Source organism: Thermobia domestica, chromosome 8, assembly GCF_964235325.1.
Source record: "Thermobia domestica chromosome 8, izTheDome1.hap1.1, whole genome shotgun sequence".
NCBI classification, from domain to species: Eukaryota; Metazoa; Arthropoda; class Insecta; order Zygentoma; family Lepismatidae; genus Thermobia; species Thermobia domestica.
Window position 1 is genome coordinate 150270626 of NC_137461.1, and position 27342 is coordinate 150297967.

The following is a 27342-nucleotide window of genomic DNA, read 5'->3' on the forward strand; positions in this document are numbered from 1 at the left end:
GATATAAAATCCCCACTTTAAACGCAATAAAGCACTGTTTATCGAAACTTTAAATGATATTGAAATTCTCTACCCAATAAGAATGACCAGGGTTAGCTACTGAAACTTAATTTATAATTAAAAGCAAAATCCAAAAGGGGTTTTATTTAAATAGCTTAACCAAGGCATTTAATGGTTACGTAAGTTGACAGAATCCAAGTTTCTTTCATTTATTTTCCTTTTCATTATTTCCTTTTTCAAACAAGACAATAAGAAAAATGAAATGGAAGTTTCTAATGGAAATAAGAATAATTAACATACAAACCAGAAACTATTTCATTCATTTTCATTTCCTTTTTTTTTTTTCTGTCTCCAAACCTGTTCTCTTACAGAGCCTTTTTAGTGGTTAGATATTCCTTTGGTCTCCTTGCAGCCAAAATCCACTGGTTCCTGTCGTATCAACTTCAAATATTAACACCTCCATTTCACAATTCCCACTATCAAGTTTTCGAACTTCACTCTATCAGTACCTATGTTAAATTGCACCGTCCGCCAGTTAAGCAGCAGGCAGCTGGCTGCAGCGACAACTAGCGACACAGAGCGGAAAGCTCGCGCACTTCACCACAGGCACCGCCAAGGTCACTCAATTACGAGTATCTCACGAAACTATTGCTATTTTAAAACGGAGATTTTATTAACAAACGTTTTACATATTTTTATTTTTCGACTAAACGTAACACTCAGATACAACTTTTTCAACAGCTTTAGTTGTGGACATACCTTTCCGAAACCCATATTGTGCACAGTTAATGAGATTGTTATTTTCAAAGTACAGAGTTAGTTGTTCTTTCATGCAATGTTCAATAATTTTTGATACAATTGGTACGAGAGATATTGGTCTGTAGTTGCTGGGACAGTTTTTGTCCCCTTTTTTATGTATGGGAATAGTAACCGCAATCTTAAGACAATCTGGGAACACTCCTTCTACTAGTATCCAATTAATTAAGTGTGTAAGGGGTTCCACTATTACGTCTATAATATTTTTAATTGTACTATTAGTAAACCCATAATAATCCTCGCTACCAGATGTCTTAAACTTACGAACCACTGACAAAATTGCTTCAGGTGTTACGTTTGTCCATTTAAATGTCAAGTTACTAGTTTGATTTCTACATGAACTTAGAATACTTTTGAAGTCTATAACATCGTTTTCTGCGGACTTAGAGATACTGCTTGTATTACCATTTACATACTTAGCACTACTTACAAAGAATTCATTAAAAGTGTCAGGGGATATTGATATTGAGTCATTTTCTTTTCGTACCCCTATTTCCCTGTTTATAATTGTCCACCCTGCTTTACATTTATTTGTATGGTTTACAATAAAATTGTCGTTTGCCTTAATTTTTGCCGCACTTATTTCCTTTCTGTAGCGTCTTTTAGCTCTGATGTATTTTTCTTTTCCCACAGGACAGCCCGATTTAGCCCTATTATACCAAGCAATGACAACCTTACGAAGCTCTGCTAGTTCTGGAGTGTACCAGTTACTAACATTTTGCTGTAATTTGTTTGTAGATAAGTTATAGCATTTAAATTTTCTTGGACAGCATTCGTTTAGGCATCGTGTTAAATTATACATAAAAAATTCACACGCTTCTACTACATTTTTACATCTAAAGAATATTTGCTGCCAGTCAATTTCTTTTAATTTATGTCTTAAACTACAGATATTATCTAAACTCAGTACTCGAAAACTCTTGGTCACCACCCTAGTATTATTGTGTTTGACAAAGGGGTATAACACCCATAGGCCATCGTGATCTGACAATGAGCACTGTACTACACCACACGATAAATCATTTCTATATACATTTGTAATAATGTTATCTAAACAAGCTTCCTTTCTTGTTGGCTGATCATTTAGAAAATAAAAGTTATATGATCTAAGTATATCAGAAAAATAATTCTTGGTAGGAGTATCAACTAAAACATTGATATTTACATCCCCCAGATATAATATTTTATATTTATCATGCTTACTTAAGTAGTTAGTAAGGTCTTCCCAGCGTGCAAGAAAGACATTGACCTCCGTATCTGGTGTTCGATAAATTGATACCACAATTGTTTTCGCGCTAGGAAATGAAATTGCAACTACTTCAAATTCCCCCTCATAGCAGAAATTATCTACGTTAATAACAATATAGTCAATGGTGAAGCCATCTCTTAAATAAATTGCTACTCCTCCATGGGTAATTCTACTTCTATAATAGCTTGCTGCTATGATATAATTTTTAGGTACATATAGAATTATTTCTTCATTTCTAAGCCAGTGTTCATTAACGCAAAGAATTTGGCACGGAAATAAGTAGCTGATGGACAACTTAATTTTCTTAATTGAAAGAGCCAATTGAAAATATTGACCACAACAAGTAGTTTTTTGTCGTCAAGATTTCGTATTTGTATTATTCCTTTATGTCATCTTATTCTAATGCATATAAGGATATTAAAAGAACTTTATTCTCCATTCGTTTTGTGTACAACATTTTTGAAGTTCGTTGTTTCTCATTTTGCATTTTAATTTATTTTTCCAGTTAATTATAAGTTGTATATGCATATACCAGAGCACAATTTACACTTTTAGGGCTTGGTTTTTCAGAATCATAAGTTACTTCTGCACTAGCATGCACTTTTCGGTAACAAAACTTAAGAACTAACACTGATTTCAAGATTATTGGGAAGTTGTTTGCCTTCATTCAACCCATGAAAAATTTTGTTGCTGTTGATAAAAAATCTCATATTTGTTGCCAATTGAGGTGAAAATTCCCTTTATGCCTTTTTGAGAAATTAATATTAAAAAACTCCCACAAAATGGGAATTTTCCCTCGGATTGGCACCACTGATTATAGAAGGAAGTTGAACTGTTCTGAAATTTGCGGTAATCTCTTTCATTGAGTTGATTAAGAAATAAGTCAAAACTTGAACAAGATTTAAAAAAACCAAAAAGTTAAATTTGAGATTTGTATATCTTTAATAATAATAATAATAATGTATGTCTTCCATCAACTTTTTGTATACAAAGGGACACATAGAGTCATCGAATTTTGCAGGCAGAAAGATACTCAACAGATCTAATGGCGTTCGTAGCCGTACTTTTGGTTTTCTGCTGGGATGTTCAATGAGGTCAAAGTTAATGCACGATTCTTCTAGTATAAAATTTACGAAATTAACATGTTCCGGAACGTCTTGTTTCTATGTAACCAAGATGACATCTTTGGGATGTGAGCATACACAACAAGAACTGCTCTTGGTTATTCGTATTGATGCGGGCTTACATAAAAGAGGAAGATAAATATCCGGGCAATGAAACAGTTTTGGAGATATTCGTTTAAGGACATTCTCCTTTCCCTCAGAAAATTACCTTAATCCAGTAAACATAATGCACTTCTGAAATTAGGATTTTCATCATAGCAAGATTTTAATATTATTATTCAATTATTAACTTTACAACTTAGAATTTGTAACTAGTATTTAGCTTTCACATTCTTATCTATGTGTTCCTTGTGATCTTTTTAGGTTTACAATAGATGTAACTAGTAAGGGTGACAGTTGAGGAAACTTTTGTATCCCTGGATTCCAGGCTCAGGGGCTATGGCTATGGCCATCCCCTCTGAATTTTGGCAGAGGTACTTTAGCTCACCACCGTAAATTTCGGGACGGGTATCTAGAACCACTCCAATTAAATTTTAGAAATTAACAAAACTACAAATTTGTTATGGTAGTAAAGGACCGGGATATGTACCACTGTAAGTTTGGGTGTTACATCTCGTTCCCTGTTATGGGTTAAAAGTTGTCAAAAATGTAAATTTCAGGGATATTTTGATCTATTTACTTCTCTTTCATGAGATCTTATTACCTTATATGGTTATATTGATGTGTACAGAGGTATAATCTCTTGCAAGAACATAAGTACATTGATGCTCACCTCTTAAATTTGGGGATGGGTACCTAGGGCATAATAAAGTTTCATAGTGTCTTTCCAAGGAGCAAAAACAATAAAAGATAGAGAGAACTAGTTTTCTACAATCGATTAAGCGTCGGAGGAATTTGTTCCATTTCCGACTATTTCCTTGTACAACCGAAAGTTCTAGAAAACTACAACTACTTTCGGTGTGAATATTATCTTTATGTAGCAACACTAGTAAGATATTGCAAGAAACACGTTTTTGAAAAGTGGGTTCAGCTCCTAAAAATTAGTTTAATATCTTATCGTTTTCCATTATTACTGGAAGTTGTAGTTTTACTACGACCAGTTTGAGTTTTGAATTTGCACAGTTTAGAAGTCTACCACAATTTCAAAGTGTAAAATGATACTCACTTGTTTTATTTATATCTAGCTACTACGCAAGTTTTATGATGATAACAATCAAATAATTTTCGATATGTCTACTAAATAATTTAATCTCAAATAATAATATATTTTACGTCAGTTATTAATAATACAATTATTCTTTTATTTGGCGTTTTCAAACCACATAAAGGAAATACGTATCATTATTGCAACAGCGAGCAATTTAAGCAATCGTAACACTTTATGTTATATCGTTTGTAAGATCGGTTGATGCTGAAAACAATTACGTGTAAACCATGAACCTACGGTAATTAAAGACCCAAACATGGAAACCTAAAATTTGTTCAACAAATTGCGCAAAATAATTTTCGCATTTCTGCATCTGTTACATGTTAGAATATCATTTGAAAGTTTGGTTCTTGAAAGGAGCGTGACATAAATCATGAATTAAGATAATTAAGAACCGACCTATCCTCTTGAAAAAATATATTGTTTTTTAAAATCATGTGAGCTCTCTAGTGGCTATATGGTTGACGTACTTGCCTCAGCGCGGCTTTGAATCAGAGCTCGAGTAGATCTTATCCCACTTAAAGCTGTAGATCCACATGTCATATAGCCTCGGCGCCAATAGAGACACTAAATTATACTCTAACCCACCAACAAACATTGAATAATAGGGTGATTCAAGGATGAATTAGCAATTTATACACCATATGCAGTGGCGAGGCTTGAGGTGAGACAGGGTAAATAGCGTCTACTCTTTAGAATTTTATTGGTATAAAGCCATTAAGTCAGAATACTAACTTAAAATTTTGTAATTTAAAGGTTCTGAACTTAAAATTTCCTATAATTTATTCTGAGCTTTTTTTTAAAAAAAAACTGCTTCCATGTGAAAGACAGAAAGCAAAGCGTCTCGCGAAACCTTAAAAGAACATTATTCCTCTACTGCATTTATTTAACTTGCATCAACCTATAGAAGCGTAGGACAAAAGTCACGTGAGAAGTTAAAAGTCCAAAGACTCGCGCTGTGTAGTACTACCTGCACGTAGTTGCTGCTCTACTTTTACAGGGCTGCCTATCTTATTTATTTTAAGCTGGATTTTTAAGTTACAGAAACAGACCGCTATTTCTTCTTATTGGTTTTTATTTTAAACCATCTTTCGAGCTCCCTCTATAAAATGTTAAATTGTTATAACGTACCCTTGAAGAACATTAGTATATATATATATTTTGTCCCTATGTTTCTCCGACATCAGAATAAAAGAAGACCCCCCTAACGAAAAGTTGAGATGTATTGTCAATTCTATCACTTTTGTGTTTTTCGCAAGAGTGACAAGTACTTTTTTTTACATGTCCCGGTAAACGCCCTCCTGAGACTCCCTTGAATTTTTTTAAAAAAAAAAACGCTTTGTCTTGGTCTGGGGCCTAGACCAAGGTACCCATGACCAAGTTTTGGTAACTCGGTCCACTCGTCTGATCGCCAGGCCGCACACAGAAACAAACACAGACCAACATACAAACTTTATTTTATTTATATTAGATTCTTCGCTCAATAATTGTGCAGATTAAAGATTTGAAAAATACAAAATTCTGGCCATTGTAAAACTAATAAATTATAGAAAATTTTAGTATGTATCAACAAATTCTTCTATACGGCAAACTGAATGACTTGATATCCACCTTTCCTAATACCTTTTGCTCAGATCAGCTTAAGAATGAACTTATCAACTTACGTTCCGATAGTAGCGAGCACATTTCTTTTCCCGAATACTTGAAATATATTCTCAGTAATGAACTTCAAAACGTATATCAGGAAACAACAAAACTTCTAAATATGGTATTGAGCATTTCATCAACTTCAGTTTTTTTAAAAACATTCAATGAGTGCCCTGAAAAGAGTGAAAACTTACTTAACGAACAGCATGACAAAACGGACACTTTCTGAATTACGGACATTCTTTCTGAATTACGGACAATTATAATAAAGAACTTGGTGGGGAAGCTTTGCAGGATACCTGAATCCAAAGAAAGAGCTATTAATATTTTCACCGAAATGAAGAACAGGGTATGGAGCTCTTTTACAAGACTGTAAGGTATTAGGTTAGATGTTATAAGGTGTTTATGTTTTCTTCTATCGTTTTTTTTCTTTTTTTACTTTACAGCTTATTTTTAAAGTATTTAGAAATGATTATTCTTAAAGACGATATGGGGAAGTAATGCCCCCAATTTCTAGCAAATGTGTAACATTCAGAAAATTTTATACTTAAAGAAGTAAACATATATTGCAAAGAATATTGAAAACTCAAACATTAATACTATATTTATGAATTAGAAGTAAAAAACAAATACTTTACAAATAGAATATATATATATATATATATATATATATATATATATATATATATATATATATATATATATATATATATATATATATATATAATGTGTGTGTGTCTGTGTCTGTGTGTGTGTGTCTACCCGGTTTTTTACAGCACGCTTTGCCACTGATCATATCACTACAATATTTAACATTATCGTAAAAATTTCAGAGCTCTAATTCAGATGATTTCCAAACAACGTAGCACATACTTGTGTATGTGGTTCTGCAGATTGATGCTAGCGATATGTAACTATGATGCTAGTAGTATGAGACCTCTTAATTAACAAACCTGCCTTCTTTCAGAGAAAACCAAATTTCATTCTGTTCGCAAGTCACCTTCGAATTAACTGGAATTTAATAACGTTGAACACGAACTGAGAGATATTGAGTAACGATAATTGACTCGAACTAAAGGTAATCTTTGCAAATGTACACTCATGTCTAAAATTATTGTCGCATGTCTATAAATATGTTGTAGGAATATAATTTGATAACGAATTCGCCCGGTGTTTCTTAGAATGTTACTATGTATATAATCGGCAAAGACATGTATGTGGGAAATTTCATGTCAAAAGAGCAGTAAATAAGAACAAAAAAACGAAAATAAAACTTTCTTGTCCATTTAGCAACATTTTGTTTTACGCACTCTAATTTTCGTATTTTCTTCTTTTCCTATGAAATTTACCACAAATATACATTTCCCGATTACGCACATAGTATCAGTATTAAAAGTACCCTGCAAAATCATTATCGAATTATATTCTTACAAGAAGGCAGTTATAGATATGCGACAATCATTTTGGACATGAATGTACGTACTGCTTTTTCAATGAAACGTAACGGACTTCAGCAGTTACCTTGAGTAACTGAAACAACTGGTATCTTTATACACGACTTACAGTTGTCTTAAACATGCTGATGATCGCGCTGTTTGTAATGTAGTCATTGCTGTATTCAACAGCTTTCATTCTTAGTATATTAGTACAGGTTGCAGGTTTCAAACAGTTGCTGTGCAATCTTATACTCTTCCTACGATAATCAAATTTATGTTGTGTATTCTTCGTGCTTAAAACTTTTCGAGATCCGATCTGATTATGTTTTACAATTTACTTGGGTTGATTATCGGAGATCATCAGCGACATATTTTAGAAAATTGTCGGAATAAATTCCACTTTCAAGAGTAAAATATTCCTCGTGCACCTTTTAGCGTAAAATGACTTTCACCACATCCCCAAGAATAAACTACTACTACTATGATTTTTCCGCATATTATGACTAGCTCAATATTATTAGATTATTAATAAAATATTTATTTATGAATTATGAACAAGATCACCAAATTTGTTTCTAAGAAACAACCTTTTAAGAACTAATTTAACTAACATAAAGCTAGGAACGGGGCTAACCGTACAGTCACGAAAGAAAGTACTCTTCAGTTGACAAAATTTCTTTTTCTAATAACTAAACAAAAATTACCCTATTAGAGTACCGATTTTTGGCAAGTTATCAAGTTATAACAATTCTAAGGATAGCAACAAAAAGATCCAAATTAATTCATTTGTTCCCGAATTATTGCCAAATGAAAATTTGTCAACTGTCAAATTTTTCTGTCAAATTGTCAAACTGTACTTTCTTTCTCGTGTGTAAAAGACTACGGTATGATCGTAAGCAATGTCAAAACTCGGAGACAGTATTTCTTAAGATTACGAATTTTGTGGTTCCCAATTTAACATAGGAGCAAAGGTCAAACCGAAAAATCCGACTGACTCAACAAATGAGAGACTAGTGCAACTGAGATACAAGTACGGATTAAAAGGGAAATCCCTTGGTGACAGCGGTATACACAACAGGTTTCCTGGAGACAAAACAAAGTGTGTTTTGTTTAATTTGCGAGAAAAAAGATTTAACGTAATTTGAACCTGTCGAGTTACACCGTAGGTGTCAAGAGTGAAAATACAATATTGTCAATGTATAGCAGATTACAGATAGGACTACAACTGTGACTGAATACTGATAGCGACAGTAAATAACGTGAATAAGGACACTGTCTTCTTGGACACCATTGTCCTATAAGTATCGCTCTGAGAGACTACAACTAACACGCATCTAGAAATCCATGAAGTTGCTTATGAATTTCACTATGTGCTGACGAATATCTCAGTCATGAAGCTGTTTTAACACTCCGTAACGCCAAGTTGTGTCATAAGTCTTTTCCAAATCAAAAAATATATAGCAACAAGACGCTGATGATGGAAGAAGATTTTTTGAATCTGGCTTTTGAGATTAGCAGGATTGTCAGTAGATAATCCAAAAGAGAAAAACCCACACTGAGATTTTCTCAAGATAGAGTTTGACTCCAAATACCAAACCAGGCAATTGTTCACTATCTACACTATGTACCCGGACAGTATCATGAGAGCGATTGATTTGTAGCTCTTGGTAGTCATTGCGGCTTTCTCCGGTTTTAAGATCAGAATGACCAGAACCTTACGTCATCGAGGTGTGAAATTTTCCTCAGTGCAGATACGATTGATAAGTTGAAGTAATGAAACCTGGGAATCGCAAGAGACTATGCACAAAGAAAAATATAATATCAATCTCTGACAGTATTTGATTATTCATGTAATGCAGAGTCAAATTCGAGAGCCATGAAAGGAACATTATAAGCATCCGTGTAAACGCTACGCAAATTTAAATTCTTCCTCTCCTTACGAAGGTTCAAACGATTAAACTCAATCGAATAGCGTGTTGAGTCAGACAGGTTTGTTGATAGATGTCGACTATCTTGAACTTCGTTTGTTGTTAAAGCGGGCACACTAAGGAGTGTAGAACAGCATTAATTTTTGGAGCGAATCCTATGTCAAACAGTAGTTATAGAAGTTTGGATGCTGAAAAATGTTACGAATCATTCCATATTTGGAATTTTTCAAGATTTAATTAGGTGGACTCATAAAGAATGCGAAATTACTAAAGATTCTCAGCCGTAGATTTGCAATTAAAAGCTGCAGAGCGCGCCAACGCGATGGTATAGCTTTAGGATTTTTGAAAGCAACCATGGAATTCGGCGCCTTTGACCGTATGTAGTTTGTTTTCCTGAATATTTCGTTTTGTTACTTTTATTATTGGTTTACCTGGCAAACGTGCTTATTTCAAGGTAAAATATATTATAGCTACTCCAAAAGTTAAAATAAGTTGCTATTACAGCCTATTACAGCAGTTTACAAACATAGATCTAATAATAAATAACCCCAGTCAAGTTCGATAATTATCCTTGTACTACGTAGAACTCTGGTATTTCTGCTGTTTTATGTTTTAATTATCTTGAGAATGTTATATATTTTTTGTTTACTTGTCTTACAGACTTACCAAATATGATACATAGCCCACAATATCTATAATGCGACATTTAGATAATTCGAGCATGGGCACGATCCATGCTCAGATCGCCCATTCTGAGTTAGGTTTCCCAGGTTTTCATCAGTCCCATCAGATGTATGTCGGTATTGTACTTTTACTGAGGCCAGGGTCGAGTAATTTACAATTCGTAGACTTACCATAAGGGCCGATGTGATCTCGGACTTGGAGGCTCGAACACTTCCTTCGCTCATTTGCTTAAACTAATAAACAAATTTATTTCTTAAATAAACAAGTAAATTGCTCGAATGCATTGCCTATGCTTGAATTATCCAAATGTCGCATTGTAGGCAGACGCGCATATTTTGTTCTAGTATTCCATTTAAAGAACAGAAAGTGTTCCATATTAGGTACAGGGTGTGCCTAATATGGGAAATTGAGTTTCTTTCAATTTTGCAATATTGTAAAAAATCAATATTGTGAAACAAACTTTCATACTTGTATTTTGTTTTGCAAAGGTATCGCAAGTATTATGATCTATAATATTTTTATTCTGGAATGCGCATTTCTGAGAAATAAAGAAGAAACAAAAATTATTCCATATTCGGTGCCTTTACTCTATATTTTGTACTTCGGAATGTTTGACTCGTCATGCCTCAAAATTCAGCTGAAACCTTGTTTCACCCATTCCATGATATAAACATTAATTTGCTTTACTTCAGTTCACCTTTTCAACAATACTTGTCATTATTTCAGTCTTTCAACGAATAAAATATTGGATATCATTTTACATGTTTTTCAGTTCTCATAAATTCCTATCTCTACACCCCATGCACTTCATTTCATTAATTATTCCTAATGAAACTTATATTTGTTATGAGACATATCACGTAAATTTATATTTCGTTTTCCTGCTGAGTACTCTCCTTATTTCTCTCACCTTAAGGAATTCTGTCTAAATACGTAAGTAATGCTTTACAGAATTCACCTTTAAGCTGCAACAATCGTAATACGCGTTAATTTCATTATGATACATCAATGAAGCCAATAAGCCAATTAAAATTTAATGTTTCCGTTATAGGTATATCCAACTGATTACACTATTCTGTAAATTTATGACTGCAAAAGTCAGATGAAAACTAAAACTAACATAATATATTACATGTCCTAGTAGCAAATCTCCTAGTTAATAGAATGAGAAAACTGTCTTACGTTGACAGGAAGATAAGTAGCAATTTTACTTGGAATTCTTTCCATAATTCCTTGGGTTGAAAATATATACGTCATAGTTCCCGAGCTCTGCATACAGATGACACAAGTTGGATGTACTTCCATGTTTAACCTAGTAAAGAAAAGAAGTCCTCACAGAATTTTATCTCCTTCTTTCTTTGTACTCGTTGTTATGAGCAAGCTTAACAGAGATATTTTATTTATTTTATTTTTATTATTCATAAAATTTGCATATGCAATCTCAATTTTATATACAGAATTAATATATATATTTAATTAGTTTAGTTATTCTTTATACATTAGATTTCAAGCAATCATTCTGATATTATTTTATTTTATTTTAAATTTCATTAAGTTTAGTGGCATAACAGAAAACTGATTTTTCTTTTATATATTTGTTGGAAAGTTCTGTATGAATTTTGAAACTTCAGGGAGATAGAGGTTAGTGACCTTTAGAGTACCAAATATTGCCAACCTATAGTATCTAGAAAATACTATAATCAAGGTTCTCTTAATGTGTTATAACTATTATAGAAATATATTGTAAGAAAAGGAAAGAAATTCTAAGGATGGACAAAACAAAATTGGCGACAGAAAGTCGCTGAGCAATCTTTTGTTAAACTATACACACCTAGATACGAATTTTCGAATACAATACGTGAGAAATTGTTTCACTGACCGCGATTTTCACACTTTTAATGGAACCGCTACCTCTCCGGTGGGGGTGGTTCAACAGTTCTGGGTGCCTAGTCAGCGAACCTTCATCAATTCAATTTTCATATTGTTCCAGGGTTACCAGAAGGTACTAATATGAAATATATTTTTGAATATAAATTCCAACCTCTAACAATTCTTGGACAGATCCGATATAGTTATATTAGTATGTAGAATCGCGATCCTTACCGTATTTTCTTATAGAATAGCTATTTTGGCAGTTTGCTATTCTTTGCTTAATTTGTATGTTGATTCTGGCACTCCCGGCATGCCTTGGAGTGTGATGGAAGGTAGCAGAAGACAATTGTCTACCACAAACAAGTTATTTGGCATTTTTTCTGCTTTTTAACAATGACAACTCCACCCAAGTTTATAAATGTAAAATAGGATATTTAAATATTGGTTTTCAACTTTTGTTACATGTCAATTGTAATTCGTTAATCAGTAATATCATTAAATATAAATGTAAACAGAGAAGGATATCGGTCACTGAGAGAGGTTGGTTACATTCGAAAAAGAAACAGTAACCGCTAGAGGGATACACCTGTCAGGTCTCTCGCAAGCAACCCTTATTGTGAAAGAAAGTCCCGCTATCCTCTGACAATGAAAAAAAACTTTTGAAAGCCGCGAAGGAGGCGAGTTTTGGTAAAAACTAGCTTTAGTGTGTGTAACAAAAGCAAAGGAGAGTAAAAACATTTAGTTAGTTGAAGATCCACTGTCACCAAGGTCAGACAATTATTTTTTTTGGAGAAACTGAGAGTTGAAGTCATATCTTCATACATACATAACTTCAGCCGTAAAGAAAAGACCACAGTGTTATATGGACATCTGTTATAAAAAGATATTTATTTTGAAGAACCACATTTTATTTGGTGCTAAAATCAATAATCGTTATTGACAAAGTTACAACTGAAAATGTCTGACAAGTAAACGAATATCAGTTAGCATACCAAAAGTGAAAACACTGTGTTCATAGCTGAACGTCATTTTGACATCATTGATTTATTTTCTTAAACACAAGATGCCAATGTGTTTTATCAACAATTTCTCTGAAACAAACTTTATTCTGAATAGAAGATAACATCTAAAGACAGTGACTTCCAATGAAGGATAATTGGACCTCTCCCGGAGAATCATCTGGAGTGAAGTGTAATTACGGTGACTGTGAATTGAAATATCTTGTTTAAACGGTTTAGTGACAGTGAACATTTGAATTTGAGAGAGATCTCTATTATTATTAAAAAAAACTCTTTTAAGCAGTTATCAAGTTGATAAAAAAATATATCTATTGAATATCTAGTGTATATATATCTATATATATTGCGTGTGGTGTTGTTGTGTGTTCAGTAGTGAAATTAAAAATAAATATGTGTGCACTTTCTAGAAAGTGTGTGGAGTTTTTAATTGAATACTTAGCCGCAGGGTGAGTACAAAATAACTTGTAATATATATTTTTTTTTTACTTTTCAGGCATTTCAGGATATGTTGTGTCTGCCAGATTTAACTAATGAAATTTGATGATAAATTCACATTTTCTTAATATTAAGATAATATCTGACGTAAGTCAGAGCTTCAAGCAGCATTACTGTCCCTAACGGGGCAATGGGACGTTAATATAGAACTCATGTTTACAGGAATGTAAATTCTAACTTAATTTGTATTTTGGCTCTACCGACACTATATTATTTTTTTTATTTTTTTATTTTGGTTTATCTAAAATTTTATTAATTATTTACAACATTTACATATCATTTGCATATGTCGTACATTCCTGTGGTGAGAGGGTGAGATGGGTATGGAAAGCTCCTCCCACTTATCTCATGCTCTTCACAATAATTTGGCGCCCATGCGGGTAAGCTTGATCACGCTGGTCATTGTGTTACATAAAATCGCTCCAGCGTGTTGCTAGACTAAATGCTGCATCTGTCATTGCAAATGAGAATTTATCATCACAAGTCAAAATTAACTGTTCGCGAATATATTTTCCCATGTCTGATCCAAGAATTGTTACATAATTAAGTATGAAGCTCATTAATACAAAAGTTATGTTTTAGATGTAAACAATAAAGGGGGAGATAATTTTTAGAATTTTAAAAATCGAGTTTTAGAGATAATTTTTGAGATTTCTTTAGAGAAAGTTAATGGTATTGACTCGGTCACAAAAGAGAAAGATGGATGAAAATCTGGTATTCTTAGATTATGCACAAAGGTTGAGTCCTTCAGAGGAAGACATAATAAATGTCCAAGAAATAAGTGAAGTAGCAACAGGTGATAGGAGAGAAATATTAGAACTTAGGCAATCACAAGGTGATAAAGTAGAACGTAGTCAAGAAGAGACAGGAGATAAAGAGAAAGCTAGGCCAAGTAATCCTGTAGTACCACCATTAGGAGTAAATAGTGAGGAAATGAGAAATCTAATGGAATTTATAAAATTAACGATAGTTGCTTCACAGAAGAAAATAGAACAGAAAATTGATAGTACAAATCATAAGTTAGATCAAACGAACGCTTGCCAAAAAGAAATAGAAGTAAACTTTTGCAGGTTGAAGAAAAATTAGAGAATACAAATACAGAAATTAGAAATGCGCGTAGGGATTTTGAAAATGCTCACAAGGATTTAGAAGAAAGACTATCTAAAGCTCTCGAAAATACAAAGCAACAGTTACACAATGATCTTGAGAAAACAGTAAATCAAGTAGATGGTGCATTAGGAAAGGTAAACGATAGGATTGAGGCCACTGAAAATTCAATTGTAAGTGTTAGGACAGAAATAGGTTCAAAACTAGTCACATTAGAAGAGAAAAATGACACTATTCAAAATGAAATAATTCACACTAGATCAGAATTTGAAGATAAGTTAGAAAATGTAATCGCAGGACAGGTCAGTTTGCAAGAAGACATAGAGAAAAAAATTAGTGAGGCCAATACTATGTTCAAACAAGATGTAATAGAAAAAGTGCAAAATTTAGAAGGAAAACTTATTGCATTAGATAATGTTACCAAAAGAAAGTTCAAGAATTATGTAATTCAATAAGTAGGTTACAAGATAAGACACAAGGCGAAGAATGTAGGGGAATGCATGTTAATAATGAAAATACAGACAATGGTAATAGGTCAGACAGTGTAACCTTTCAATTGGAACAGGAATTGCCATCATGTTCAAGGGCAGTAGGTGATAATACGTTCCAACCAATAAGCTCACCACCTGCACAGTCACTAACTCAGATGGATAGTCAGATTGCCTTGGCAACGGCTATGAATTCCTTTTTACATAGAGATTTAAAGTTACCATGTTTTCAAGGATTAGAAGATGAAGCCCAGACTTATAGCTTCCTTGTTGACCTAGATAATTATTTTGAACTAACTGGTGTCAACACTGAAGCACATCTGTCCTTCATCTCTCGCACATTAAAAGGTAGTGCCTTGCAATGGTTTAAAGTCATGAGAAGCAAGATTGTTACATATTCAGACTTTATAACAGCATTTAAAGCCACATATTTGAACCAAGAGAGATTAGCTGCTTTAAGAGCAAACATATTGACAAGTCAATTCAATCCAAAAATACACAAAAGCGCATCGGAGTACTTGCTCCACTTGCTACACTTAAATGCGGTCTTAGACCCTCCCCTTAAAGAGAAAATCCTGTTAAAGGTTCTTCCGCGCCAACTTTCGCCTTCTCTTTTCAGGATTATAATAGCCGCAAAACCAGAAACTATTTCAGAATTACTCACGCTTGTGACTGAAGTTCAGTATTCATACCAGGATAGGATTAATGTCCCTCAGAGGAGGAGCATTAATATACTAGAGGTCACACGTGAACAACACGAGACCACACAGCCACAAAGGAACAATCGTGTTTACAGACAAAACCGTGTTCCTTACTCTAGAAATGCAAGAGGTCGCGTAGAAAGGACTGAAAGAAATTCCAATGCAAATGAAGAGACCTCAAGGGGGCGTGGCCGAAATACTGAAAATCAATCATCCAGAAATAACAGACACAATTCTCAAAACGCATCTCATCAAAACACGAGACCACAGAGAGGTACACGGGGTGTAAATACAAGGAATTTTTACAGCCGTAGTAGTAATAATAATAATAATAATAGGAACACATATGATGACACAGAACAAATTCAAGTATTAGAAACATATGACAGCAGACAAACTTCCAACACTTACACAGCACAAGGAAATACAACCAGTGCAAGGGAAAACAATCGCAATGAACAATGAGAATTTCCAGCATGCACTGAGAAAGAGTTGATACTTGACATCCGAAATAACGAACCCAGTATCCAACTAGTGGTCCAACCCCAGTGCGTGCTCGATGACAGTCAAAACAGTAATAATGGTAGTATGGTACACAATGAAAAAGAAACTTCATTGAAGATTTTAGAATATAGGTCATTAGAAGAAAAAGAAAATTGTGTCACTTGTGCAAAGATAATAGAAAAGAAATATTTTGATCAAAGTAGTGTGACATAGAAAATAACTCAGTTAAGTTAGTATTAAAAGATGGTAAAAGTGTGTTAATTAGTAAACCCGTATTTGAACAAGCAAACGGAATATTTGATGATTTGCTTGATACTCGAGACGAGCCTGTGACTCGAAACAATATTATACATTTACCGGAAATTAATGTAATGATTTATGCGCAGTCAATCAATGCATTGCTAGACAGTGGATCATCCATATCAGCATTGAGTGAAAATCTTTGGAACACAGTTAAGGACAGTAATCTCGCACCTCCTTTTTTGAAAAGTAACAATATGAAAGTTACTTCTGCGTTTGGTAGAAAGGTAGCTGTCATATTGGGGCAAACTCTATTAGCATTGTACATTAATGGGAAACTATTTCACACAGTAGGGATCATAGTGAAAAACCTTAATCGTGATTTAATCCTTGGATCTCAGTTCTTTGTAGAAGCACATGCTGTGTTAGATTATTCTAGAGGATTATTAGTATTACATAAGCCACACACTGTAGAAATAAATTTTCGAGACGTGGAAGTAGATAACCAAGATTTAGTATTGAGATATATAGAGGAGACAATTAATTGTGATGCTGATAATGCAATCACGGTAGAGAATTTTAGTGAATTAGAGTGGCATGATGAATTGCAGCAAATGGTTTATGGCAATTCAAGGGAGCAGCTAAATGAGACTGACCCCAAGCCACAGTTGAAGCTTAGAAAGTTTCCAACAATCAAGGAACTGCAAGAAAGAGTATTGTCACCCTCAGAATGGTTACAGGTGGATACGAAAACCACTGTAGAAGAAATCCACGAACATGTAAACGCTTATGTAGAACTTAATAATGATCAAAAGGCCATGTTAGCTTCTTTATTAATTAAACATCGTGATATTTTTGACGAGAGACCTGGAACAATCAAAGGATATGAACATTGTATTGAAATAACTGATCCCACACCCATTAGGTCAAAAATGTACAATTTTCCCATGAAATATCAGAATCCAATTCGGAATGAAATTCACAGATGGCTCGCATGGAAAATTATAAAAAAATCACCTAGTAGCTATAGTCATCCACTTGTTGTTGTAGAGAAACCAAATGGGCAGATTCGTCTATGTGTGGATGGGAGGAGGCTTTCGCAAGTTATAAAAGGACAGACCGACAAACCATTAGTCCCTCTTGACATCTTACAATCACTTAGTAATAAGAATTATTTCAGTAAACTCGATATAGTTGAATTCTTTGTAAACGTGAAAGTCAGGGAAAAAGACCAACAATTTTTAGGTTTCGTATATGAAGGTATATCGTATTGTTTCATGAAACTACTATTTGGAACAAAAACCAGTCTGTCATCGTGCATCAGAGCACTTGATCAAATTCTTGGAAATGATGTCAAATCATTCTGTAATACTTATGTTGATGATACAATTATAGCATCTACTAGCTTCGAAGAGCACCTGTCTCATTTGGACCAGGTGTTGACCTTATTGAAAGAAGGAGGAGTTACACTCCGGCTAAAAAAATGTGAGTTCGCGAAACCAAAAATTAAGATACTTGGTTTTGAATTGTCTCAAGAAGGAATTGGCAAGGATGAGAATAAAATTAAGAAAGTAATTGATTTTAGACCACCTAAGAATGTAAAAGAGTTACGTAAGCTGTTAGGTTATTTAGGATTTTACAGATGTTTCAGTGCAAAATATTCGGATGTCTTGTATCCTCTTTATGAGTTGATAAAGAAAAATGTTAAGTTCAAATGGAGTTCACAGCATCAGGAAGCCCTAAATAAAATAAAAGAAATATTTCAAGAGAAAGTAGTGCTTAAAAAGCCACTACCTAACAAAGAATTTATTTTAGAAGTAGATGCGTCTGATCGAACGAGTTCCAATTTCTTGTATCAAATAGACGATGATGGAGAGAAAAGAGTGACAGGAATGTCCTCGAGAATATTTTCTGGCCCTCAGAAACATTACACGACGACTGAAAAGGAACTTTTGGCATTGGTTGATGGGGTAGCAAAATTTAAACACTATTTGATAGGAAATAAATTCATAATACGTTCAGACCACGAGGCCTTAAGGTTTATTTTACTATGTAGACTCACCAATCAGAGAATTTTAAGATGGGCACTCTCATTAGCGAATTTAGACTTCAGTTTTCAGCCCAAGATAATATGGCTGATTATCATTCAAGATATCCACCACATAGTAATGTTGAATTTGACATTGAAGCCAAACCAGTTTTGAATCATTAATGGGTATCTTAGAAGAGATTCCATGTGAAATGAGAAGTTTAATTAGCATGTTACCTGAACGACAAACTTCAGATTCATTTCTAGGTCCCATTAAAAGACAAGTAGAAAATGGAGAAAAGAATGGTAAAGTTTGTGGGAAAAGCCACCGGTATGAAATATTGAATGGTAGGCTATGTAAGAGAGATAACATGGGCATACGCATATGTATCCCGGAAGTCTTAGTCAAACCTTTATTAAATTACTATCACGAACAAAGTGGACATCTTTCAGCTAGCAAACTTGTGCCTCAGTTGACAGAGAGTTTCTTTTGGCCAAAAATGCGCACTGTAATCAGGAAATATTGTGGCTCATGCTCCATATGCCAGAAGGCAAACCTTCCTACTTGTTATTATAGAGGTCCTATGCATTCAGTTATAGCAGAGAAGCCAAGCGTCTTTCTGAGTGCTGACTTCTGCGGTCCAATCACTAAGGGATATGGTGGTTATCAATACATATTAGTATTTTTAGATGTGTTTTCAAAATTAGTAGGTCTTTATGCTTGTAAGAGAGCAACTACATCCATTGCATTACAAAAATTGAGAGATTTTCTCAAACTATGCCCAAATGCAGAAATGCTCATTACGGATAGAGGGACCCAGTTCCAGTCCACACAGTGGAAAAATGCAATGAAAGAATTAGGAATTAAGCATGTTATGAGTAGTGCTTACTTTCCTCAGGGAGAAATTGCGGAAACAGCTGTAAAGTCTACAGTCCGTATGTTACGTAAATATTGCTCTCATAACCAAAAAGAGTGGCCACGATTACTTACTAAAGTGGAAAGGTGCTTAAATACAGCAAAACATTTAAGTACGGGATTTTCTCCCTATGAGCTACATCTAAACATCTCACAAACAAGTGATATAGCTTGTCTGTTTGAGGTACCGGAAGTGGACAGATCTGCTGAAACCAAGTATTACGTGGAAATTGCGCAGAAAAACTTGAAGAAAAAGGCAGAAGCAAGAAAAGCATACTTCGACAAGCATCATCGGCTTGTAGAGTATAATATTGGAGACCTTGTACTCGTTCGTCTCTTTCCAAAATCAGATGCCTTGGCAGGGGTGTCCAAAAAGTTAATGGTTTTATATAGTGGCCCCTGGAAAGTAGTCCACAAGACAGACACCAATGTCTATACACGTGCAGACCTCAACACTGGCAAGGAGATAATTAAGAGAAATGCTTTTCAATTAAAAAAAATATAACATGCGAGAAAGTGATACACCTGAAAAGGAGAATGCAGAAACATAAATTCTCAAGATGGTAACTCCAACGTATCATGGGATACATAGATAATCATTAAGTAGTATTTATATTATTATATTCACACATATAATCACATTAGGTTAAAGCATATTTCTATATATATAGTATTGTTAGTAATATAGTTTTTCATACAAGTCTATAGATAGATAGGTAGACAAATAGCATAAATTCTCTAGAATAGTTGTATTTTATTAATTTTAATCAAAAGTGTCATATATAGTATTCACTCTAGGTAATTCTATTCATGTTTAATTAGCATAAGTGAGAACGTTGTGATATCTTTTCACAAGTATATCCCAACCTTCCAAAATGGGGATTTGTTATGAGCAAGCTTAACAGAGATATTTTATTTATTTTATTTTTATTATTCATAAAATTTGCATATGCAATCTCAATTTTATATACAGAATTAATATATATATTTAATTAGTTTAGTTATTCTTTATACATTAGATTTCAAGCAATCATTCTGATATTATTTTATTTTATTTTAAATTTCATTAAGTTTAGTGGCATAACAGAAAACTGATTTTTCTTTTATATATTTGTTGGAAAGTTCTGTATGAATTTTGAAACTTCAGGGAGATAGAGGTTAGTGACCTTTAGAGTACCAAATATTGCCAACCTATAGTATCTAGAAAATACTATAATCAAGGTTCTCTTAATGTGTTATAACTATTATAGAAATATATTGTAAGAAAAGGAAAGAAATTCTAAGGATGGACAAAACAAAATTGGCGACAGAAAGTCGCTGAGCAATCTTTTGTTAAACTATACACACCTAGATACGAATTTTCGAATACAATACGTGAGAAATTGTTTCACTGACCGCGATTTTCACACTTTTAATGGAACCGCTACCTCTCCGGTGGGGGTGGTTCAACAGTTCTGGGTGCCTAGTCAGCGAACCTTCATCAATTCAATTTTCATATTGTTCCAGGGTTACCAGAAGGTACTAATATGAAATATATTTTTGAATATAAATTCCAACCTCTAACAATTCTTGGACAGATCCGATATAGTTATATTAGTATGTAGAATCGCGATCCTTACCGTATTTTCTTATAGAATAGCTATTTTGGCAGTTTGCTATTCTTTGCTTAATTTGTATGTTGATTCTGGCACTCCCGGCATGCCTTGGAGTGTGATGGAAGGTAGCAGAAGACAATTGTCTACCACAAACAAGTTATTTGGTATTTTTTCTGCTTTTTAACAATGACAACTCCACCCAAGTTTATAAATGTAAAATAGGATATTTAAATATTGGTTTTCAACTTTTGTTACATGTCAATTGTAATTCGTTAATCAGTAATATCATTAAATATAAATGTAAACAGAGAAGGATATCGGTCACTGAGAGAGGTTGGTTACATTCGAAAAAGAAACAGTAACCGCTAGAGGGATACACCTGTCAGGTCTCTCGCAAGCAACCCTTATTGTGAAAGAAAGTCCCGCTATCCTCTGACAATGAAAAAAAAAACTTTTGAAAGCCGCGAAGGAGGCGAGTTTTGGTAAAAACTAGCTTTAGTGTGTGTAACAAAAGCAAAGGAGAGTAAAAACATTTAGTTAGTTGAAGATCCACTGTCACCAAGGTCAGACAATTATTTTTTTTGGAGAAATTGAGAGTTGAAGTCATATCTTCATACATACATAACTTCAGCCGTAAAGAAGAGAGCACAGTGTAATATGGACATCTGTTATAAAAAGATATTTATTTTGAAGAACCACATTTTATTTGGTGCTAAAATCAATAATCGTTATTGACAAAGTTACAACTGAAAATGTCTGACAAGTAAACGAATATCAGTTAGCATACCAAAAGTGAAAACACTGTGTTCATAGCTGAACGTCATTTTGACATCATTGATTTATTTTCTTAAACACAAGATGCCAATGTGTTTTATCAACAATTTCTCTGAAACAAACTTTATTCTGAATAGAAGATAACATCTAAAGACAGTGACTTCCAATGAAGGATAATTGGACCTCTCCCGGAGAATCATCTGGAGTGAAGTGTAATTACGGTGACTGTGAATTGAAATATCTTGTTTAAACGGTTTAGTGACAGTGAACATTTGAATTTGAGAGAGATCTCTATTATTATTTAAAAAAACTCTTTTAAGCAGTTATCAAGTTGATAAAAAAATATATCTATTGAATATCTAGTGTATATATATCTATATATATTGCGTGTGGTGTTGTTGTGTGTTCAGTAGTGAAATTAAAAATAAATATGTGTCCATTTTCTAGAAAGTGTGTGGAGTTTTTAATTGAATACTTAGCCGCAGGGTGAGTACAAAATAACTTGTAATATATATATATATATTTTTTTTTACTTTTCAGGCATTTCAGGATATGTTGTATCTGCCAGATTTAACTAATGAAATTTGATGATAAATTCACATTTTCTTAATATTAAGATAATATCTGACGTAAGTCAGAGCTTCAAGCAGCATTACTGTCCCTAACGGGGCAATGGGACGTTAATATAGAACTCATGTTTACAGGAATGTAAATTCTAACTTAATTTGTATTTTGGCTCTACCGACACTATATTATTTTTTTTATTTTTTTATTTTGGCTAATCTAAAATTTTATTAATTATTTACAACATGTACATATCATTTGCATATGTCGTACATTCCTGTGGTGAGAGGGTGAGATGGGTATGGAAAGCTCCTCCCACTTATCTCATGCTCTTCACATCGTGTGTATATATATATATATATATATATATATATATATATATATATGTGTGTGTGTGTGTGTGTGTGTGTGTGTGTGTGTGTGTAGGTAGGTATGTATGTAAGTGCTTGTAAATTCAATGCATATTTTTAATTTAGACTTTCCTAGACACTAGCATCAGCTCTATACTACTGTTTACTAATGTGTGGTTTACCATTTACAGACGTGTTCAAATCATTAGACTCACGCTCGAAAAATGCAAAATTGATGTAGGAGTCCTAATTTCAGAGTTCTAGAACCTCTAATTTAATGGTTAAACCACACACATAGAATCCTTCATTTGTTTATTGTACAGTTGAAGTGGTGATATCACCGTTGAACAGCAGATATTAGTGAGGGTGGAAATTCTGAAAGTGGTGTTTCAGTTGTAGATAGCCATTGTAGTTCCTATCAACAAGTTACAGTGTGAAGTGTTGTGGTTGCTTTCGTAAGAAGATAACGACATTCAAAGCGCTCAGCAGTTCGAATAGACCAGTTTAAAATGATCGTGACGTGTTTCGTGTATCAATCTTTCATTCTGTGTAGTCCTGTAATAGCAGCATAATGGGAAAAGCAAAAGACCTTTCTCCGCGTAAAATAGAAGTTAACAAAATACTTCTGGTGGAAATAAGATATACACGGCAATACATTGCTAGTAGAGTGGGGATAGAACAAAAATCTGTGAGTAGAATCTGTTGAAATGAACAAGAGCCAAAATAGGGTTAGAAAGTGTTGGCAAAAACCAAAGCTATCGCTAAGACGTATCAGAAAAATGAAAGATTGGCTCTCGGAAACAGAAGTGCAACTTCCAATAGACTTAAGCATAAAAGAGGCTGAGTATCGCGCAGACATTTGGCCTGAAATTGTTCGAAGGATTCTTTGTGCCGAGGGAATAAAAGCACACACGGTCAAGAAAGAAAACCAAAATTAGAGTCTATTCCAATCATGGCAAAGAAGCGCCTCGAATGGGCACGAGGCCTAGAATATTGGACTGCTGATTATTGGAGAATAGTGTATTTCAGTGATGAATCATGTATCTTTCTGTCTGATGAATGTTCACAATATTTTCGATGTTGACCTGGGAGGAATTCAAGTTAGAATGTCTTTAATAAACCGTGAAGCATCCTACTTCCGTCATGGTCTGGGGTGTGATCTCTGTCTTCGGGCCTGGAAGACTGTATATAGTAGAGGACAATGAAGCACAATCAATACGTACAAGTTCTTCAATAAGAACTGCTTTCCCTAACTGCACTCTAGTTTGATTACGTACAATTCCTCTTTATGCATGATGGAACGCCTTGCCACCGAGCCAAAGCTGTGACAAAATTATTTGGGGACAACGAAATTAGTGTTCTTCCGTGGCCAGGTACTAGTCCTGACATAAACTCGATTTAAAACTTGTGGAGCTTCATGAAAGAAAAGCAAGAGAAGACGCACATTGGAACCAAACTTCAATTGATCAAGATCAACAATTTGTGGTATTACGATGCTGAATTGAAGGCAAAATGTGTTAAACTCGTACATAGGATACCAAAAGGATTAAAGACTTAATAAAGAATAATAGATTTCATAAGAAATATTAATCTTTGTGTGAGAGATAATTTTCTTGTAAGTATTCCATTTCATTTTTTATTTCCAATTTGGATATACACACTTTATAGTAATTAATTATATTTGAATGTTAAGTACGCATTTGTTTTATTGATATTGAAAAGCATATGCCACATCCACTAGAAATTAGGACAGTTACAAAGTAGTAATTTGGACTAAGATCAAACGTATTTTGTCACGTAATATTGTAAGAACAGTAAAATATTCAGAAACTGAATGCTGAATCTAACAACTTGAACACGTCTGTATGATTTCAGAAGTTGATCCAGTAAAAACCGCAAAATGAGTGGTGTATACAGCGTAGAAGATTGCCACCAGATATGAAGATTTCAAGTCGGTGGTGCAAGTGCAGAGATAGTGGAAGGAAGAGAGAGGTGGGAATGCAACGCTTAACCCTAAGACAATAAAAAGTTTTGATAAGAAATTAATGACAACAGGTAGTGTGTTTGATGCAAGTCGATCTGGACGGCCCTTAACATTCCAATCGGAAAACAATTAATATGTTTGAACGTAGCCCTTCAAAGTCTACACGACAAGCTGCTAGGGAAACAGAATTGTAACGTCACACGGTAATGACCATTTTAAAAATTGAGCTACATTTTTAATATTGGAAGCAATATTACGTTCACGAACTTTTTGATGAGGACTGTCACAGGCAAATGGAATTTTGTGAGAATATGCTTGGTTGGGGAGATGATTATCCACATTTGTACGACAATATCCAGTGGTCAAATGAAGCGCTGTTTCAAACATGTCTCAGTTTCTGAACTGTCACAACTGTCATTATTGTTCATAGTTTGATACAAATGTAACGGCGAAAATATGTAATCAAGACGAAAGGTAACCGCCTAGTGTAGAATGACGTCTAACAGATTCATTGAGCCATACGCGCTACGCAACTCCATGAGTGGTGAACGATACTCGGAGATGCTTCGAACGTGTGTATGGCCTGTGATTCAAGGATGGGAAAATGAAAGGGAATTTTTAATCATGCAACATAGAGTTCCGCCCCACTACGCAATTCAAGTGAGAGCATGGCTTGATGACAATTTCCTTGGCAGATGGATTGGCCTCAGGGACCTGCAGAATGGCCTGCACGCAGCCTCGATCTAACTACATGTGGCTTCTTCCTTTGGAGCTAAAAAACAAGTGTACAAGTTAAAACCAAGGCATATTAAGAGTCTTGAAAAAAATATCCGTGAAGTGTTTGCAAACGTTTCGATTGAAATGCTAAGATGAGCATTGAATTCTGTTCTTAAAAGATTCCAGAAGTGTATGGAAAATGCAGGTACATACGTTGAAATGTAACTTAACCAACTGATACACACTAATAATGTATTATAAAGATAGCCAAGAAAGTTCTATCGCATTTTCACTTATCATCTTCGAACACCAATATGCCACCTAAGACGTACCTGGAAGATCAAAAATAGCCCCCATCAGCATCGACAACGTTCTGCCAAGGTTCTGGAAGGCCATGAATTCTATCGCGATAGAACTTGGTGGCCCGTGGTGCGAAGCATTTTGCATCTCTACTAGGGATATGTACTAACGTCTCCTAAGGTGATTGCCCAAGGAAGGGAACAGGTGATAATCGGACGGTGCAATGTCCAGGAAGTATGGTGGATGCAATAGCGTTCCCATCCAAGGAGTAGACTGATGTCCCAGGACATCTTAGCCATGTGGGGTTTAGCGTTGTCCTGTGACAGGAGGGTCCTTTTGCGATTCAGAAGTGCTGGCTCCAGAGTTTTCAGTTTTCCTCAAAACTCAACTGCTCACAGTGCACAGTTGCATTGATGCTTTGACCAGTCGGTAAGAATTCCCGATGCACGATGCTGCGAGCAGGCCACCAAACACATAGGAGGACCATCTTCAGGTGCAGTGCTGGTTCCGGCTGATTGGAACCGGTTCATGGATGCTAACCAATGATGACTGTGCTGTGGAGCTTCGTACAGAACCCACCTCTCATCACAGAAATGGCTCCTTCCTCAGACGAGACAGAAAAGAAACACAAGTATCGCTCGCGTTGCCTTCTGGCCCGGAGTCAAATTATGTAGGATCCATTGACTCAACTTGTAGCGTTTCCCAAGTTGATGGAGGTGCTACCGAATGGTTTCTTTACTCGCCGGAATTGCTGCCTGAAGATCTTCATTTTGTGCATGTGCGTGGTGCGTCTTCGAGTGTTTCGTCACCGTCCTTAAATTAGTTAATCTACCGCAGCACTATCCGCATAGTCACAACACTCTCTCCAAAGGCCTGGCATAACTTCAGCCCCGCCGCAGCTGCCTTTGACCCCAGATTGAATTGTGCAGCATACACGCTCTTAGGACGCCCTGTGGTGGTCCCATATTCATTCTGTCCTTACGCAAGTTCACTCTGTAACTGAACTGCCACAACCAGGAAGTATGTTAGATATACCCACATCAACAACTGATCTTCGCCTTATTTCTATTCGTATTCAACTCAAGGTGTGAGGGCCAATGGAACACAGAGCTCCACAAAAAGCGACAGAACTTTCTTGGTTATCTTTACATATTACGGTTGTCCATATTTTTCGATTTCCGAATTTTTTTAGTCTGACTTTCTAAAATAGCTCCATATCAGATAATAAAAATGCATGAGAAAAGTTAGCTCAATTGAATAATATCAAATGGTGTCCCAAGTTTTGAATGCTTTACCGTATATAATATGAGGTAAAGGTTCCTTAAATTTTGGAAAGAGAATTGTAAGTTATTAAAGAGATATTTTCAAGGTAATATCTATTAAATGATTAAAGATTAGTAGGAAATACGTGAAATGTAGGTTTATGATGAAAAGCTACCACAAAACGATATGCACATGAGACCATTTCTATTAAAAAGATTTGACCTGAATCCAAATAGGAGACTTCAAGGTATCAGCCTTGATGGTACTATACAGGAATAGTTGCTGTTTTACCTCCATTGCCCTAGTCAAGATATAGTATCACTCTCTCTAATC

General features: G+C 34.6%; 1 long non-coding RNA gene across 1 annotated transcript in view; it reads right to left on the reverse strand.

The window, feature by feature from the left end:
- The window catches only part of LOC145691858 (uncharacterized), a 41378-nt gene extending 29978 nt beyond the window's left edge, over positions 1 to 11400 (reverse strand). Inside the window, exon 1 of the long non-coding RNA XR_014132569.1 lies at positions 11274 to 11400. This is a non-coding gene — a long non-coding RNA (uncharacterized LOC145691858). The remainder of the gene's footprint in view (positions 1 to 11273) is intronic.
- Between the last annotated feature and the right edge of the window lie 15942 nt (positions 11401 to 27342).